The sequence below is a fragment of the Mobula hypostoma genome, chromosome 10 (assembly GCF_963921235.1).
Source record: "Mobula hypostoma chromosome 10, sMobHyp1.1, whole genome shotgun sequence".
Classification (NCBI taxonomy): domain Eukaryota; kingdom Metazoa; phylum Chordata; class Chondrichthyes; order Myliobatiformes; family Myliobatidae; genus Mobula; species Mobula hypostoma.
The window spans coordinates 75,728,137-75,748,968 of NC_086106.1; the positions used below are offsets into that span (position 1 = coordinate 75,728,137).

Genomic DNA, 20,832 nt, shown 5'->3' on the forward strand with positions numbered 1-20,832 from the left:
GCAATAATGTACAATGTAAAGTTGAAGCTTAAGTTTATGTTAATGGCTAGATTTTGTTTCTGTAAACTACTGTATAATAAAATTGGATCTTTTGCACTTGTAGGAAGTTTAATATCAACCATCTTCTGATTTAAAAACATATTCGTCATATGATGCACTTTTTTTTCATTCTTGGGGTCTGGCTATTGCTTGCATTTTTTAACCTATGACCTGGTTGCCTTGAGGGTGGTAGTGGATTGCTACCTTAATCCAGCAGCATTATTGTTTGTGCGAAAGAATTTATAAAGGTACTTAAGAGGTCAGTTGAGAGCCAACCATGTGGTGAGAATGAAGTGGCATATACGCCAGACCACGTGAGATAGTCAGTTTACCAGTAGTGTGAGGATTTTTACCATAGTCTGATAGCCTTCAAGTTCCCTCTTTTGTATTTCACCTTATTTTATCAAAATTATCTTTATTATTTGGAATTCAAACGCAAATTCTGGTGGTAGAAATTGAATTCATATTCACTGAATTTCAAATATTTGAATTTTTATTCTTGTAATATACTTACTTTCACTTAAGCATAAGGAAAAATGTTTCATGAAAGAGTCTTCGAGGCTGAATTTGAGGCAAACCTTCTGCTCAGTCATTTTAACCACATATAAGTCCTAAACAACATTATTAAGTGGTCAAATTAATACAATGTTTTGTTTATATTACTAGAGGACAACAACAACAATAATTTTAGCAATTTTTTTGCTGCTGAATTAATGGCTGTTGTTTACTATTGTTGAAGCCGTAAGAAAATTTTGAAGTCTCCACAAAAAAATTGGAAGTTCCACTGAAATATATATCCAACCTTTCTTATAAAGAAATGTTGAGACTGAAAGCAAAGGACTTCTCTGCACAAAACCCAGCCTGTCAGAAAAATGACATCTGCATGAATCTAGTACATCCACAATAAGCATATGGCTTTGGAGTTATAAATTCAGGAATAGTACATGTTTTCCCATTTGTGTGTTATTGCTTCACAGTTTGTAATTACTCTAATAAAACACTGGTAGTGCATAACTTTACTATTTGTAAATCCCAGTGGCTGAGCATCTGGTTCATCAAATACTGTTTACTATGCTGCCTTTCTGCTTGGATCATTTGAAAATTTATCATTCTCTGATGTCTGAAGCAAAATGAATTGAAAGAATGTTGAGGTATTAATAGAAGTAACTTCACCAGTAAAGTTCCTAGCATGCCACGTTACCAGACATTTGCTATACTTAGCAATCAGGCCTTCTCAAATTTATCTCAGCAGGTCTTACTGGCTCTTGATCCGTACCCCCATACCTGTACATGTTAATATTAGCATGACTTCCTCCCTCATAGGTGTCTTTCTGTGAGTGATATTTAGTTGTGGTGGTAACTTCTAAATACATGCCTTTTGTTTAAGACCAAGTAATTTTAAACAAGACTTTACGTTTAATTTAATGTTCATGTCAATGCATCTCAATTAAAACTAAAAAATAGTTTATATAATTGAGATAACTATCCTATATATGTATGTTCTTTGTATGGATTTGTAGAGTTCTTTAAATTTCTCAAAAATTAAAGATTTAATTTGTGTATCTATAATTTGATCCACTTTCTCTTGAGGCTTAATAGTCATAGTCATACTTTATTGATCCCGGGGGGAATTTGGTTTTCGTTATAGTTGCACCATAAATAATAAATAGTAATAGAACCATAGTTACATAGTAATATGTAAATTATGCAATATGTAAATTATGCCAGTAAATTATGAAATAAGTCCAGGACCAGCCTATTGGCTCAGGGTGTCTGACCCTCCAAGGGAGAAGTTGTAAAGTTTGATGGCCACAGGCAGGAATGACTTCCTATGACACTCTATGCTGCATCTCGGTGGAATGAGTCTTTGGCTGAATGTACTCCTGTGCCCACCCAGTACATTATGTAGTGGATGGGAAACATTGACCAAGATAGTGTGCAACGTAGACAGCATCCTATTTTCAGATACCACCGTGAGAGAGTCCACTTCCATCCCCACAACATCACTGGCCTTACGAATGAGTTTGTTGATTCTGTTGGTGTCTGCTACCCTCAGCCTGCTGCCCCAGCACACAACAGCAAACATGATAGCACTGGCCACCACAGACTCGTAGAACATCCTCAGCATTGTCCGGCAGATGTTAAAGGACCTCAGTCTCCTCAGGAAATACAGACGGCTCTGACCCTTCTTGTAGACAGCCTCAGTATTCTTTGACCAGTCCAGTTTATTGTCAATTGGTATCCCCAGGCATTTGTAATCCTCCACCATGTCCACACTGACCCCCTGGATGGAAACAGGGGTCACCGGTACCTTAGCTCTCCTCAGGTCTACCACCAGCTCCTTAGTCTTTTTCACATTAAGCTGCAGATAATTCTGCTCCCACCATGTGACAAAGTTTCCTACCATAGACCTGTACTCAGCCTCATCTCCCTTGCTGATGCATCAACTATGGCAGAGTCATCCGAAAACTTCTGAAGATGACAAGACTCTGTGCAGTAGTTGAAGTCTGAGGTGTAAGTGGTGAAGAGAAAGGGAGACAAGACAGTCCCCTGTGGAGCCCCAGTGCTGCTGATCACTCTGTCGGACACACAGTGTTGCAAGCACACGTACTGTGGTCTGTCAGTCAGGTAATCAAGAATCCATGATACCAGGGAAGCATCCACCTGCACCGCTGTCAGCTTCTCCCCCAGCAGAGCAGGGCGGATGGTGTTGAACGCACTGGAGAAGTCAAAAAACATGACCCTCACAGTGCTCGCTGGCTTGTCCAGGTGGGCGTAGACACGGTTCAGCAGGTAGACGATGGCATCCTCAACTCCTAGTCGGGGCTGGTAGGCGAACTGGAGGGGATCTAAGTGTGGCCTGACCATAGGCCGGAGCAACTCCAGAACAGGTCTCTCCAGGGTCTTCATGATGTGGGAGGTCAATGCCACCGGTCTGTAGTCATTGAGGCTGCTGGGGCGCGGCGTCTTTAGCACAGGGACGAGGCAGGACGTCTTCCACAGTACAGGAAGCCTCCGGAGCCTCAGGCTCAGGTTGAATACATGGCAAAGTACTCCACATAGCTGAGGGGCACAGGCTTTGAGCACCCTGGTACTGACACCATCCGGTCCTGCAGCCTTGCTTGGGTTGAGACGTTTCAGCTGTCTTCTCACCTGTTCAGCTGTGAAGCCCACCGTGGTGGTTTTGTGTGGGGAAGGGGTATAGTCATGAGAGCAGGGTGGGGGACTGTGAGGAGGGGTAGGAGGGGAGAGTGGAATATGTGTTGGTTGGGGGCCGACAACAGATGGCTCATGCGGGGGATGGGCAGGGGTCACAATGTCAAATCTGTTAAAGAACAGGTTAAGTTCGTTGGCCCTGTCCACACTGCCTTCAGCTCCTCTGTTGCTAGTTTGCCAGAACCCAGTGATGGCCCTCATCCCCCTCCAGACCCCTCTCATGTTGTTCTGCTGGAGTTTCCACTCAAGCTTCCTCCTGTACCTGTCTTTAGCCTCCCTGATCCTGGCTTTCAGGTCCCTCTGTATTGCCCTCAGCTCCTCCCTATTTCCATCGCTAAACGCCCTCTTTTTAGCGTTCAGGATGTCCTTAACTTCCTTTGTCACCCATGGCAATTAATGAAATTCATTGTGGGGGCATGTAATATCAACAGCTGCAAAACAGTGTGGGATAGAAATTTGCTTTTTCTTTCTGTTAAATTGTGCACAAATATCAGCTGCCAGGTGTACTGACCCCAACAGATTTTGTTTCATTGGCTGTATGAACCCATATCTCAACTTTTAGGAATGGGACTTGTATGGGAAATATACCTGTAATAAAGTAACAGTCCTTAGCAGAAAGCCTCTTCAATAATAGTAGCAACCTCTACTTATACAACACCTTTTTAATACACCAAACCACCCTACAGAAGCATTATGGAACAAAATAAGTTGCTGAATGCCTAAAAAGATCAAGGCTGTTTACCAAAAGTTTTCTTGAAGGGAAAAATTTAAACTACTTATAAAGTAAAGATGGAATTTTTTACAAGGAATTCCCAAGCTCGGGCCCATCGTAATGGATACACATCCACCACTGTATTCAGAGATTATCAGAAAACTAGATTTAGATCGCTGACTGTACCTCAGTGAATTGAAGAGTGGAGGCGATTTCAGTGTTGGGAAAGAGTTAGTGATGTGGATTTGAAAATTTGGGTGAGAATTTGAAAATCAAGTTTTGACTGAGCTGAGCAAAGCTCCAGTGCCATATTTATGTTTGCTAACAACACCACTGTGCGAGGCCAAATCAAAGATGGTGATGAATCAGCATATAGGAGGGAGATTGAAAATTTAGTTGCGTGGTGTCACAACAACCACCTCTTACTCAATGTCAGCAAGACCAAGGAAATAGTTACTGACTACAGGTGGAGGAAACCCGAGGTCCAAGACCCCATCCCCGTTGGGAATCAGAGGTAGAGAGGGTCAGCAGCTTTAAATTCCTTGGTGTTATCATTTCAGAGGACCTGTGCTGGATTCAGCACATAAGTGCAATTACGAGAAAAGTATTGTAGTGCTTCTACTTCCTTAGGAGATTGTGAGGTCTCAGCATGACATCTATCACTTTGACTAACTTCTATAGATGTGTGGTAGGCAATATATTGACTGCATCACAGCCTGGTAGGGAAATACCAATGTCCTTGAACAGAAAATATTACAAAAGTGGTGGATACAGCCCAGTCCATCACAGGTAAAGCTTTCTCCGTCATTGAGCACATCTAGACAGTGTTGTCACGGGAAAGCAGCATCCATTATCAGGGACCCACACCACCCAGGTCATGCTTTCTTCATGCCGCCTCAAAACTCACACAACCAGGTTCACGAACAGCTGTTACCCCTCAACCATCAGGCTCTTGAACCAGTGGGGAGAATTTCACTCACCTACATTTTCCCCATAACTGATTTGTTCCCACAACCTATGCACTCACTGTGAAGGACTCTTCTTCATATGTTCTTGATATTTATTGCTTATTTATTATTATTTCTTTTTGTATTTACAGCTTGTCTATTGCACACTGCTTGTCTGCACTTTTGGGTGTGATTTTTCATTTATTCTATTATGGTTATTGGATTTATTGAGTATGCCTGCAAGAAAATAAACCTCAAGATTGTATATGGTGACATATGTACTTTGATAATAAACTTCGGCTTGCTTGAGAGTCAATGTTAGTAAGCTCAGGGGTACATTTAGTGCTCATTAGCCGTACAATTGGTATAATGCATTGCATCCTTGAACCAATTGTGAGGACTGACTAAATCATATATGGGTTAAATCAAGAGGGTAAAAGTTTTAAACTGCTGCAATAACCAGATTCAGTAATAAGATTTTCAGCATCTGCAGAATCTCTTGTGTGTTCAATAACATTGGACAACACTGATTTTGCTTCCTGAATACTTTTGGATGCATCTTATGGATTTTGGGCCACCGATCATGAAAATCACCATGGAAATCAAGCACCATTTTATTTTAAAATCGCCTATATTTGTTACTTCAATTCATAATTCAAGTCAGGTAGCTTATGCCAAGATTAAGGAAAGCATTTTTGTTGGTCCATAAATTGAACAGGTCACCAACGACGGGCAATTTGAAGAACTTCAAGTGGGACCAGAGAAAATCACATGGAAGGTTTTCAAGGATGTTGGTGAAAATTTTCTTGGCAACTACAGAGCACAAAACTACGTGCAGCTGGTTGACTACATGCTTCAAGCATACCAATACATGAAGTGCACAATGTCACTAAAGATTCATTATTGCATTCTCATTTAGACTTTTTTCCTGCAAATATTGGTGCTGTCACTGATGAGGACGTTGCAGTCATGGAGAAATGGTATCAGGGCAACTGGAGTCCATCAATGCAGGCTGATTATTGTTGGGACATTTAAATGAGAAGCCTCAGATACTGAATGCAAATGAAAATCATCAAAACATTTTCAGTTTAGTTGAACTATTGCAAAGCATCACCACCATTAAGCAATTAAATGCTTTATTTTCAATAAAAATTAATTTGTTGTTTCTCCAAATTCCTGCATGATACAAGCAGTCTCAAATTTGTGTTCAGCCTCAAGCAATCTATTGTAAACACAAAAAGAAAAAAATTGAGGAAGCAACGCTTCCAAAAAGATTTGTGGTCCAGTGTAATCATTCTTTTATTTTGAAAACATGACCATTTGGAAATTGATGATCAGTCCAAATTAGCCCATACAAAATGAATCTATTTTAGTTTCCAGTATTCCCAAAAGCATGTTTTTCTTTCTGTGGCGGCTTCTTGACTTTCAGAACCTGGCCTGCTCCTGAGATCAGAAGCTTGAGATTTACAAGCAAGTAAAAATACTTTGGAATTTAGGCTCACTAATTTGCAACAACATTTAAATATCAGGCTTTTAGCAGTTAGGATATTTGCCCCTTAAGACTGCATGAGAATTGATCTTAAAGGACCATATCAAACAAAGTGCAGCTTCACCTTTGTCACTGAACATTATGATCCTATTGCAGAGGACCTTACTCAAGAAATAGTACCAGTAGGTGACTATATGGGCCTATGTTACCAATCATCAAAATAATCTCTGATATTCTACCTCAGAGCTATTTCTCAGTACTGTCCCCATTTGCCTAATATCTAAAAACAAATCAACATGATGATTTAACCTTTGCAGCAAGCGTAAGGAATTCCAATAATTCACCACTTGGAGTGAAAATGAATTCTTTTAATCTCAGACCTAAATTAGCCATGCCATATTCAAGACAGTGACCATGGATTCTAGGCTCCTTAGCCTGAGGAACAGCAAAACTGCGTATGAATTTTAAGTCTCAATGAAATCTTTCTTCATTTTTGTAACATCTAGGGAACACTGGCTTACCCAATATTTCTTTGTATGACCCAACCCAGGTACCATCCTAGGGACTTACCTAGTGAATCTTTGCTTCGCTCCCTTTAGTAAAAATGTATTTTAGCTCAAGAAGTCAAACTATATATAGTACTCCATGTAGGATCTCTCCAAGGCATTCTGTAATTGCTTTAAAACATCGGTACTTAAATCCATTCAAAATTAAGGCCAACATACCACTTGCTGTCCTAATTGATTGTTTCACCTGCTTGATGGCTTTCAGTGTCTTGTGTACTGTACAAAGATCAGCATTGCCCAATTGCTCACAATTAAAAAAAAGGCCTGGTGCATCAGAGTGGGTAATTTCACATTTCACATTTCTCCAGATAACATTCCACCTGCCATTTACTTACAACTATTTCAATCTTGATTTTATCTACATTCCCACTAACCTCTGCCCCACCTGCTAACCCCCTCCCCGACCCTTCATCATACTTGCAACTGCACCTACTGTTTATTATTAATAGACCAGTACATACATGGATTTCTCAACCAAATTGTAAATATCTGAATGCTGATCCCTACAGTTTCACCCTCTGTCAACTTGAGGAAGATTTGTTTATTCCTTCTCTGCTTTCTGTCCAATTACCAGTTCTGAATCCATGTTAGTATATTGCCTCCATTGTTGTGTGCTCTTATCTTTGTTGGCAACCTATGTGGAACCTCCTGCAGTTCAACTATAATTATTTTCCTTTCATTTAACCAGGCTGACTCAGCTTAATCCTTGTATTCTTTAACATTTAACCTATAGTCCCAGCTATTCAGCATTCCTGAGGAATGTGGGAGTGCCAATTTCATGAGAATTGCTCCAAAAATTACATCACATATTCTTTTTCTAAACATTTAAATAAATTACCAACTATGCCTTCTTGCATTGAAACATCATTGTTTTACACTGCAGTTCCATATTTTAAGATTAAACAGTATTAAAGTAAAATAAAAAATAAATCAAATACTTAAAACTTTACCAATTGCAATCAGTATACCTGCTGTATAAATACTGGAGAAATGACAGCTTACTGCTTGTTGTTCTTACATCCTTCAACATTAATTCAGGGTATTACCATAGGAAATCGCCACAGGCAAAGCCATGGCTAAAGATTCACAAGAACAAATTCACTGGGGACTTTGGAAATCTGAAATGAAATTGCAGAATGCTGAGATTCCTGGCAGATGTGGCATCCGTAGAGACACACTTATTGGGCTACATTATGCTGATTCAGTATGGACCTTTTGCCTTTTCCGGGATTACCACTGTCACACTTGTGTTTTACGGCTGCCCAGCTCCCAAGTCCTGCCAAACTCACCACTGAGGCTGTTGTGGAGTAGTCTATGAGCTGTGATCAGGAAACCAGCAGTGGAGGCTAAGGCCATGACTTAGGGGCACAGATGGCTTTCTGACCAGCTCATGGTATAAAGCCATTTTCCACTGTTTCTTAATACCTGATGATGAACCTTTAACTTGGATGAATTGATTTTTAAAGAAGTATTGTGCAAGATAAAAAGCGAACAATATCATTTAGATTTTTTTAAAGAGATGCCTGATATACAGCTCAGGTTCTAGCTATGAACTGCTGCATCCACCTGTGGTGTGGGAGGCCATTTACACCAACACCGAACTCCAACTCACTGTGTATTCTGCTGGTTTGCACGAATGCTCAAGTCTGGAAAATGCTGACTTGAGCCAGCTGGTGCTTTTCTGGAGATCAACCAGCTAGCCAAAAGTGCGACCCAGCCCAGTGTTTCAAGTTGATGACTTCTTCCTGTAGCGTTAGCCTGAAAGGTTAATTTTGTTTCACCTTGCTCAGATGCCTTCTGACATCCTGGGTGCTTCCAGCATTTTTATTTTAATTAGTGATGCTGGCAAGTATGATCAAGAAGAACAAGACGTGTGGATCTTAAAGACAATCAATGAGGGGAGGCGGTGCTGGTGGGTGAGGTGATGTTATTACATTTCAGGTGACAAATGTGCTTAATCAGTTGAGATCATATTACTTCAAAGATGATACTTTCAATGATAAACTATTTCATATTTGTTCATTTGTAGAATTAACATTTAACTGCTTGAAATTGAATTGAATTAAGCTTGGCAAAATGTGTTTCTAATATTACTGTGTGCATTTATAATCTTTTGGAAAAATTTCATTTATTCTGAAAGTTTTATTCATCAGTCACGCCCTAATATCAGCTAATGTGAATGACTTTTTTTAAATGCTTTACTTAGCAATCTATTTTTTTGTAGTTACTAAATGTTTGTCATGTTTGCAACATCGAGATTGACAGAGGAAAGTGATTTTTATTTGCCACATCAGTCAAGGGCAATTTACAGATCAGTAATTTTGAAGAAAAGACTTGTTGATCTCAGCACACTCTTATTATAGCTATAGGTATGACAAGATAGATTTAGTTGTCATTTTGATAAATTGCAGCCCTCCATCTGTACTCTACCAAATAAATAAAACAGCAGTATATCTCTTTTGTTCAGATGCTTAACAAATGTATATGGCTTGTCAGTGCTGTAGCTGGGAAGTGACAACTTTAGACTTGATGTATGATTTAATAATTCAGTCAGGTTTGTCCTTCAGTAGAAAGTGATTTATTCATTAGCAAATTCTAATGTGCAGGTTTGCAAAATAAAATTCAAAGCCTTTCAACTTTTCAATTTTGCACTACGATTTCTTATACAATGAAATTCCACTGGTGGCAGTTTAATTTGACACACAGTTAAATTTGTAATATTTAGAAAGGACTTTTAGAATCTCAATTTTTACAAAAGGTTATTTTCATAAGATGTAACTATCAGAATACTGAAAAATAGATTCTAAATAACTTTGATTATTTGTTTCCTGAGTAGGATTTATGAAGTGTTTAATATTTTTGATTTGAGGGCAGCAAGAGTTTTGCATCAATGTTAAAATTAATCTAAGTTGGCATATTTGAGCACAGCTGATGAAGTACTGCAAGGTCAGAGATGCTGTACTTTGGTTGAGATGTTCTATGAATTGAATCTTTGCTAGTGGGACTTGAGTAAATGCAGAAGAAAAATAGGATTTCTCCTTGAGCTAGTTGACATTTTTCTCCCCAGTTTATGTCATTGAGTTCGTAGCTGTCTGGAAGACTTTGCTGTATAGAAAATGGCTACAATGGTCACTTATTAATAAGAGTCATTTTACGTGAAGGGCTTTGAAGAATTTTAATTCCAAATTCAATCACCGCGTGCTTTATTTGATTTGCATACTCCAACCTTAACTGCTAGCATTTTGAGGAAACTTTTCACGGCATATTTTCACCTCTCAGCTTGTTTTTAAAAGTTTTATCTTAAACAGGGGTAACAACAATTATTTATAGATCATCTGTATGGTGTTCTTTGACCTATGGTTATTCCTATGTGTTCGTTCATATGTTTTTATATCAGTTTTATAATCCAGTTGTCTCATTTCATCCCAGCACTAAAAGGCAGAGAAATCTATAGCCAAAAGAAAGATTGTTGTTAGAAGGCCGTCTGCAAACAACAAGTTCCACATCCACATCTACAGTAAAGGTTCTCAATGATTGCTTCACTTAATGCACTTTTTCTCCCATTTAATATCCATTCAGAATTTTACAATTCCTTTGGCATCTTATTCTATAATTTCATGGCCTCTGCTATCTGTGCTGACCTGTTTCATGAAAAAATGCCTTCATGCTTCTGGAAAAAAGCAATATTGTGAAATCTTTCAGCATTTGATTCTGCATTCTCTTAAGAGATCACAAAATCTCACCATTCAGTGAGAGACTGAACTGTACAACTCTCTCAAGCTAGAGCATAATTTGGTGGCAGAAGGCCCATAAAATGATACGAATAATAAAACTTTCATTGTTCCCCTGAAGAAGGTAATCAATCATTCCTTAATGTTTTAAGGAGGATCAGTATTTTGAGACTGAAAAAAATAAACTTACCCAGAAAAAGAACCAATTTAAATGTAACTTTTCATCCTAATTCTCATCGCTGCTACTGCATTTATGGAAGTAAGCGTCCAGGTTGGGTAAAAATATACTGTATTTAATGAAAAATCTTAATGTTTTTAAAGAAAAAGTTCATATCTGAAGATAAATATTTTAATGTAAGCTCTTGTAGTTCCATTGTTGTAATCTGATTTCAAGATATTTTTCTCACTTTTTGAGCAAAATTAACAGCTTGTTCTGATATATAATTGGAGATACAAGAATTCCAAAATGAATTTTGCCTTGGAATAGTCTAGCCTGTGTTATTTTTAAAGAAGTATTTTGCTTCTATCAAGTGATTTACTTCAAAGGCAGTGAATGAGGAGAACTGGAGGTCTCTTTGCTAATAGAGCTGACTCCATGAGTCCAGCTGGACTTTTCTTCTTCCAGTATTTGTTATCTTCAATTTCTCAAGTACTATGTTTCTTCCTCATTTTAGGTTATGTGCACATGGATTAAGAATTGAGTGTTTCTTTTCAGAATAATTGTTGTATTTTTTCCAAATCAACTTCATAAGTAAATACTATAATTTTATTCAGTATTGGTATTTCCAGTTCCCTCTTGTGGAACATCGGAGAATTTTTCCAATGTCATCTTCCATCCTGTATAGTTGCAATGCCTGGAAAGTCCACTAGATAGCAGCAGTGTTCAATTTTGATGTCCGCTGGCTAATGCTTACTGAATTTGTAATTCGAGTAGTCCAAAGGGTTTCAAATTTGACAAGATTTTGTACTGCAGAGCCACATCTTGGGCCTTTGCATGTGGTAAACAGCTGGCAATATTTCAATTAACAAGCAAAACCTCATTTTCAATTTCATTTTTTTATGGCTAAAATGTTATTCAGTAGGTGACCATATTTCATCTGAAGTGCTTAAATGGAAGCTTATTTTCAAATGCTAATTAGTTGCCTTCTGTAGCAGATGCTAGGGTTCTCTGTTTTAATAATATAAAAATCATTTAATCAAACGTTATATTTTATGTTGATGGAGAAATTGTTCAAACCTATCTTTGTGATTGTTATAATTCATTTTCTTTAAGCTTTCCAAAAATATTGACATAAAGTGGTTTCATTTGAATATTAAATTAAATACATAAAGTATTACTGGTGTTTGGCTCATTAATATCAATCCTGCTTGATTATTCTGGCAGTGACTACAGAAAAAGCTGATCCAGTCTTTGCTAACATCTGGTGTAACAACATAACTAAATATAGGTTATCATTTTATTACCCATGTTTATGTTGCCCTTTTTTAATAAACTTGTAGCTTATTGAAGTCACTTAGAATTTCTTACTTAAAGAATCAGACTCTATAGTAATAGTTGACTTGAATGGGCAGTTGTAATTATTAGGCTATTATTATGAAGTAATAGGATTGTGAAGAGAATTTCCTACTTCTCAATCATGCTGTGGCTGCTACATGAATATTGAACTGTAATCACAGGGCACAGCCCTATTTTTTTCCCTCTAGTTTTAGGATTTTTATGGAGAATATGTAAAAGATTTGAAATTTGTTTTCTTAATTTTGTTTGTTAGGTGTACTTTGATAGAGTTTTAAATTACCATGTGCAGAATGAATAAATTAATAAAAATTACGCAGAACTTTTTGTATTTTGAACATGCAGTGAACATCTGTGTGTGCCTCAGAGTGCCGACTGAATGCAATAAGATTTCCTCATGCCGCTGTAGTTGCTTTGAAGCATGGTGATCAATGCAGCAAGTTCATGTAGTAGATGTCTTCATGTTAGTCAGAAATTGCAAACTCATAAATTATTGTCGTGTTTAAATAGGACAGTTAGTGGAAAAAATGTCAACTAGCTGGAAAGCCTAATTTACAGTAATGAAATATCATTTGATCTGTTGACATTTGATTTAATCATAATATGCATTGAGGTAAAAAGGCTTTCAATAAGCAGCAATAAAGTGTTATGGAAAATTCTTTGCCTTTTTGTACATATTTGTTCAGTTGTTGAGTAAATCAGAACCTATTTGTAAAAAGATATCTATCTTTTTATCTGCTAGACATAATTGATTTTAAAAAAGCATTGAGATGAAAGCATATTTTCTTTTATCAGATTCTGTTTGTTGCAAGAGGGACCTGGCTTTGGGGAGCAAGTGGTTTATTGCCTAGTTTGCTTTCATTAAAGAGAGTAGCGGCATTGGGCGGAATTGTACAGAGGTGTGCTGGGATGCTGGAGATTTGCCTAAAAGCCTGTTGTGACACAAGAGGCCATTGTACCACTGTTTTTCCAGATATAATAGAAGAAAACACATGGAGATGCAATTCTACTAATGAAAGTACTGCATTAATTTTATTTTCTGGTGCGTTGTTGTCATTCACGAGACGTTTTTAATCTTCAGATTGTTTCAGCAGAACAAGCCATTTACATTACATTTGGCAGGAAGCCCCTTACTTGGCATTCATTCCTTTTATTTAATACAGTTTGTCAAAAATTGTGCATAAAAGGCTTTTAGCTGCTTCTATTAAAGCATCTTCCTTCAAATATTAATTTATGGGAATTATAATGAGCAGTCAGCTACTGCAGAGTACTTTATGCTGCCAGATTTTGTATTGAATACTAAAGCATTTTCTTTAATGTTCATCTTTGCTTCATTTTATTTTAATAGAAGTTTCTGTTTGCTTCATTGATTACATACAGTACTGTGCAAAGGTCTTGGGCACAGATATATAGCTAGGGTGTCGAAGACTTTTGCACAGTACTGTATTTGTCAACATGGAGCGGAAGAGCAAGGTTGTAAATCTGGCTGGAGCAAAGGATGTTGGGAATGGTGAGGGTGGAGCATCATGGAAGGGGTGTGGGACAGCTGGCAGAAAAGGAGTGCCAGTGGCAGAGTGGAGGCACAGGTGCAGACACACCCAGCCTGAGACACCAGGCAAGGTCATTTCATTCCAAGCAGTTGATTTATTGATTGAATATTCCAGAATGCCTCTCTGGTGCTTCCCACGTTTCCCCTCTACCTTCCCCTTTTTCTAACCATGACTCCCCTCTCCCTGCTGTTGTCCCACTGCGGTCCACAACAGAGACTCGTATCAGAATAAGGTTTATCACCATCCACGTGTCATGAAATTTGTTTTTATATATAGACACACACATACACCCTCAACCCTCCTATCCTTTCTCTTCTAACTTTCTCAGTATACTCTTTGATTTCTTTTTGATATTCTTGCAGCTTCCCCTGTAATGCAGCAATTACGGTTTTGACTCCACTCACTGCCGTTGCTAAAGAACGTGCAAAGTAATCCCCATGTTCCTCAACACTTTTCTGCCTTATTGTGGTTTAGTTGTGATGTTTTCAAATGCAATTAATACTGTGGGGATAACTTGTGCAATATGGATAGGTTAGATCTTTTACTGTTCAGCAAACTACGTGAGGCTGTCATTTGTTTGCCCAGAACCTCTCTATTTCCTTCAGTGTGGTTCGAGTTCGAGGTCAGTGGGACCTCAGCTCCTATCCTATTGGTGAAATACAAGACTAGGCCAAGCGCAAGTGATTGGCTACAATTTTAGAATAACTTCGGCGCTAGGAAGATTCACATATAACAAACAAAGATTTGGATGTGAATCTCCTGTGGTAAGTACATTCCATTTTTGCTCCTACCAGTCAGTCAAGACATCTACTACTTTCTTAATTCAAGTTTCAGCCTTCTGCCACAAAGACCTTTTTTTTTCCTGTGGTTTAACTGAAATTAACATTTTTCTGTTTTGTTTCTCCACACTCATCTATCACTTCCTATAACATCTTGACACGCAGTTAATTTAATTTCCAGGAAGTACTGACAAGTTTTATTACTTTTTCAAGCTTGAAATTTACTTGCCCTTAGTGTGAGAAAATGGAGATTTTATAGCTTTAATCTTTGAAAGTAATAGAATGACCTGTGGATGGGGCAGCACTTTTGATGTAAGCAATTTCATTTTTCCTCATAATAAATTTATCTTGTATGCTAAATAATTTGAAATGTGTTTATTGCAATAAATGTAATTTGTATTTCATTTTTATTTGTTACCATCTATCATGGAAGAATTAAGGGTTTTTCACCAACTGTAATTTCTCGTGTAACAAGGTCTAGTTTGTAACTTGGCCTAGATCTTGCTTTTGCAGTTTAATTGTGTGGAACTATTTGGGCCAAATGAGAATGTTAGCTATTTCCTTTGTTTGATCAACTTCTTACCCTGACGAGACTGTTATATTTTCTGTATGCTCTGCATGTAAATAGTTAGTGTGCAGTCATTATGATCATAAGTGGCACTTTTATACTTTCAGAGAGTGTATAAATTGGATTTGACAATTAAAATGATATTTTAAATTATTTCATATTTTCAAATAGTGTATTTTCTTACTAATCATATCTTTATTTTGTGCATGCTTTTAAAACGTACCATAGTGTGATCTCACCCAAAAATATATGCAGTGATTCATAGATCTGCTTCCATTTTACTTGTTTCCAAAATTTGTGGCGAAAATTTTCTGTAGAAGCATATAGGTTAGACAAGTATGAACATCATGTGTTCTTATGTTAAAAGCATGTTCTCTCCTGGTGTGATGGACACAAAAATAAAATACTAGGTCATTGTAGTATGACAGCCGAATATGGTAAATTTCGCGCTGTGTGCTTGCTAATGTGAGGCCCTCTCGCCGCCTGGGATTGACCATGCATGCTGCATCCTAGCTGTCTACGTGATATGCAAGCCAGGGCAGAACGGTATGGGGAGCAAGCTGTTGCCCGTGCAGCAGACTCCCCCTCTCTGCTGCTGATGAGTCCAACGAACGGCAGAGACCAGTACATTTTGGCACCAGCCGTGTTGCAGGAATTGCCAGTCAACGTTGAATGTTTGACTGCCTTAGGGACTCCAGCTCCGGATCTTTCCCCGTGGTTTTCTCCTGAAGCCTTCCCTCTGTATAAGGCAGCGGAGCTTTGAAACCTTCACCTAGATAAGCTGCCAACCACGGCTGACGAGTTCCATCTGCCTGAATCAATTGGTTTTTAGGCACCAGTAACCTTCCTTTGCCCCTTCTCCTGTCAGTAGAAACGGTTCCACAGGGCTTAGCAACGAAGCCACACATGAAGGCCAGGAGCTGGACTTGCTTGTCAGAGGGTATTTGAGGCGTCTGTCATTGGGAGCATTTAATTGGTAGTGGGAGCATATTCCCACAACCACCCCCCCCTTAGTTATAACAGCCTTAAGGAACCACTAAAAAGTGAGTTGTAATACTTATAATTCCAGCAGTAAACCTTAATAGCATTCTTCTCCAAATAATCAATCAAATAGATTGGTATCAAGTCTGTCCCATTTCCACATTCCTGATTAAGGGGTCTGCTACTAGAATGGCGCACATTGCAAACTAACATAACTGAAAGAAAAAAAAATGGGAGGGGTTTTTAAACTGTACCTGTGCTTGCTGCCCAATGTCTCCATCCTGCCAAACATGTCAGCAATGAAATTCTAGGTACAGATGATAAGTAAATATCCTCTATTGCAGAATAACATACAATTTTAGAAAACAAATCGTCAAAAAACTCATAAACCTCTGAAATTTTGCGAAATGCTTGTAGTTCCATGAAGCACTTAGGAATAAAGTTCAGACCAATGCTTTTGTGAAGTGGCTTCTGAAAGAATTAAGCTGATCTAGAAGTAAACTGAGGAAACCAGTTTTGATGAGTCTTTTCAATACTGTTCAACACCCGCACCCCCCCCCCACATTGCATTATTTTTAATTTGTAAGTCTTGAAATTTTAAATGGAAGCTTCATCTGATCATTTGACATTACTTTTATGCTGTTTTAAAGTAAGTTAGTCTATGCAGAATTGTTTAATGCACTCCATTAAAACAGAAAGACTCATTGAAATGCTATTAGCTTTTATCATCCATTCTCCAAAGGAAAATGGCATGTTACTTTGATCCTTTTATGGATCTTAGGGTTGTTCTACAAGTTTTAATGCAATGCCATACTTTTAATATGTGATCCTTGTTTCAAGATGCATAGCAGACAATGTTTAAACATCAAGCTCCCCTATAGATGACCAGGTAATCTCTTTGGTGGTCTTAATTGAGGGATACATGTTAACTAGGATATTGGGGCCAACTTAAATAAAAGCAGATGTTGGAAACACTCAACAGGTCAGGCAACAACTGTGGAAAGAAAAACAATTAACATTTTATGCCTGCGACCCTTTGTCAGTGCTGAGTGTTTCCAGTATTGGCAAGTTTTTCTTATTTGCATTAGGGACAAGTTCTTTGCTGTTCTAAAAGGTGTTAGGTTTTTTCACTCCCTTCGTAAAGATCAGACTGGCCCCAATGTCTTTCATCCGAAAGATGCTTCTGTCAGCACCACAAATACCAGTTTAAATTGTTTTTTTACTCCATTCTCTGGAGTGAGACTCGAATTTTCAATACTCTCACTTGAGCAAGAGTGTTACGAGTTGCAGCTGACATCAGCAGTGGGGTCGTATATTTCTCATTGATTGTGAAAGTAGCATTTTTCTATGCAGCAGGAATTTTTTTAAAATGGAGACAATCATTTAAATAAAATGCCCAAAACCTGGCTTTGTGCAAATAAGGACTTAGTTTATGCCTTTGTGAACCACAAAGCTTGCAATTGTAAATATTGCACTCAGTTATATTTAGTATTAATAATTCTTTCCATTTTGATTATTGTTGGTGGTTTGAAGACTGCTGTCATATACAAAAGATTGCGAACTTATAAAGTTGTAAAGTTCAAAGTAAACTTATTATCAAAGTACATAAATGTCACCATGTGATTCATTTTCTTGTGGGCATTTGCAGTAAAAAAAGAAACAATAAAATCAATGAAAATGGTACACAACAAAACCAATGTGCAAAAGACTGTGCAAATGCAAAAAAAGGGAAACAAAAATAAGCAATAAACATTAAGTCATGAGTTGCAGAGTCCTTAAAAATGAGTCCATAGATTGTAGAATCAGTTCAGTATTGGGGTAGGTGAAGTTATACACTCTGGTTTAAGAGCCTAATAGTTGAGATGTAATAACTGTTTGTAAACTTGGTGGTGTGGACATGAGGCTCCTGTACCTCCTTCCCGATTGCAGCAGCGAGAAGAGAGCATGGCCTGGATGGTGCGAGACCTTGATGATGGTGCTGCTTCCCTACAACAGCATTGTATGTAGATGGGCTCAATAGTGGGGAGTGTTTTACCTGTGACGGACTGGGCATTGTCGGAATTAATGGTCCAGGAGTTTCTCTGTCAGTTTCTGCCTCCCCAGTCCAACCTCTCTCCCTCTGTCCTCCTCCTCTGGCCCTGCCTCCCTTTCCCTCTGCCCATTGCCTCCACACTCTCTCTTTGCCCCTCCTTTTCAGTTGCCTGCCCCCTCTTCACCCTTGCCCCCAATACCAAAAAAAATCATATTTTAGTTCATCTAAATAATCATTTGTTTCCAGTGGTCTTCAGTCCCATCTATCATGTCTGATTATTGCTGATAATTTCTGCTAAAGAAATAAGACTATTTTCCTTTGGTGCATTTGTATAATTAAAATACCAGTATAGCATACCGAATATTTTTAGAACACATGTATGGCAAATTGTTATATATGTTCTTAGCCTTTATTACAGTTGTCTGCACCTCACCATCTGCGATGCAGGTAACATAGCCACCTGCCTGGAGTGGTACGATAGCCTAGCGACTAGCGTAACACGTGCAACACCTGTGACCGAATTTCAATCTTGCGCTGTCTGCAAGGAGTTTGTGTATTCTCCCTGTGGCCTCACGGGTTTCCTCCTGGTCCTTCGGTTTCCTCCCGTATTCCAAAATGTATGGATTAGTAGGTTAATTGGTCACATGGATGTAATTGGGCTCTTTGGACTGGAAAACATGTTATTGTGCTGTAGCCCTAAATTTAAAAAAACAGAAAGAATTGGTGATGAGGATTACATTACTGCCTGGAAAGATGAGATTATTTTTGTTCTGTTAACGCCTTAATATCTCGGAAAAATGTGGTCATAAATTGATTTTTTTTGGCGCGCGCGTGCGTGCATCTGTGCGTGTGTGATGTTAGCGGGACAATGTCTTTTTCATGCCTTGCAGGCACGGAGCGAGAGAGAGACTGTGTGGCGGGTCACTCCTCACACAGACATTTCGCAACATTTTTCCCTTTTATTTTACGAGGTTGAGTTACAAACTCGACACTCAACCCGGCACGGATGGAAAGCATACTCGGGAGCAGACCTGCTGGGTTCGAACTCAGGAACCTCCATTCCAGAGTCCGGCGCTGATGTCATCACGCCACCAGCCAGCCCATAAATTGATTTCTGAATCTTTGGAATATTAAATTCTGTTTTTCTTTTCTCTCGGATTAAATATACAGGTGACTGAACAATGTATGGATTCAAAAATTGAGGTTTGTAATCAAAACATCTTCCAGAACATGGCCTTATTCGGTCAATTCAATGTACTGTAGGTTGGTGCAGAATATTTCTAGATTGTGTCTCTCGACCTTTCTTGATTGTACTTAATCAATAGCCTATGCATAGCATCCTGATGCAGGCTCTTGATCTGAAATTTTACCATGTCTTTGCCTCCACAGATGCTGCCAAATCCTGAGTGTGCTCAGAAATAATTCCGTGTATAATGGATAATAACTTCTGTGCAAATTTTTCATAGAATAACAAAAGCCATTCTCAATGTGATTGTAATTTATGATAAGAATATCATTTAAGTGAAAATGCTTTAAAGGTGGAGGACTGAAATTGGGTGTGGTATGAGAGCCAAATTATCATGATTGGATCCACCATTAATTTTCATTCAGTATCTTGGAGATAGTCAATCATCAATAGTTTAAACTGGACAAAAATAATTGGGAAGTTATTTCCATCTGTTAGTTTTCTCTGGAGTCAGTTACCATCATGATGTGCCTTTTTATGCAGAAAAATTTCCTTGGTGATTCATGTAGAGAAAGATTAAAATTGGGCATCACCAAATTAATGTATAAAAGAATGAAATACTGTTGTAAATGCTGAAAATTGATCATGATAGTTTGGCACACTTGCCCATATTTTGTTGTGATTTCTTCCCTCTTGACACTGGTGTACTGACTTGGGTTAAGATGAATGAAGATAATGGAGGTGGCAATTATGGTAATAATATCAGATTCTTGCCAAATGTAAAGATATAATTGATGCAGAATTGCAAAATTCAGTACTTTTTCAAGTGATCCTAAAATGTACATGTGGAGCATTTACCATACAAATTTGTGCTGTTTTTATATTGGTAGTTCCCTTTTTCAATAAATTTATTAACTAAGAGACTTTGAAAGCAAATGGCAAGTTGTTGAATTTCAATGTTACAATAATATAGGAACAAAATGGAATATTTGAATAATTACCCCCAGAGGTGGCGAAATGGGGTATGTGCAATAAGTTTCCTTGGCATGTGGCAAGATGTCCCACCCCTCAATTCTTTAAACCCCACCCATAATAAAAAGATACATAATGATTATCTTTACTGCCAAATGAAGCAGCAAATGATTCGTGTGTTTTACTGTTTTCAGTGATAAACTAGTCTGCTCCAATTATACGAGTAGACTTACTAATGAAACCAATACTATGTGCATAGCTCTCAGAACAACTAAATGCAAGCCAGATATTAGTGCAGCAACAATGTCTCACTGAGAGTGAAGTGTGTTTATTTTTCTTTCCTTAATCTTTTATGAATATGCACCAAAGCTTATAATTTTACATTAATATTTCTTATAATTGAAGTAGAATAACAATATTATTTACAATTTTTAACAGATTTTCTAAAATGCTTTGTTTATTGCAGTCTGTTTTTGTTATACTTTTATTAACAGTAAAACAATAAATGACAGGATTCAACCTTTTTCCTTGAAGTCCATAATGTTTGTTAC

The 20,832-nt window shown here is 38.0% G+C and overlaps 1 protein-coding gene across 1 annotated transcript in view; it reads left to right on the forward strand.

The window, feature by feature from the left end:
• Positions 1–20,832, forward strand: part of LOC134353332 (transmembrane protein 33-like) — a 132,343-nt gene that overhangs the window by 11,599 nt on the left and 99,912 nt on the right. The gene's annotated exons all lie outside the window — the stretch shown is intronic.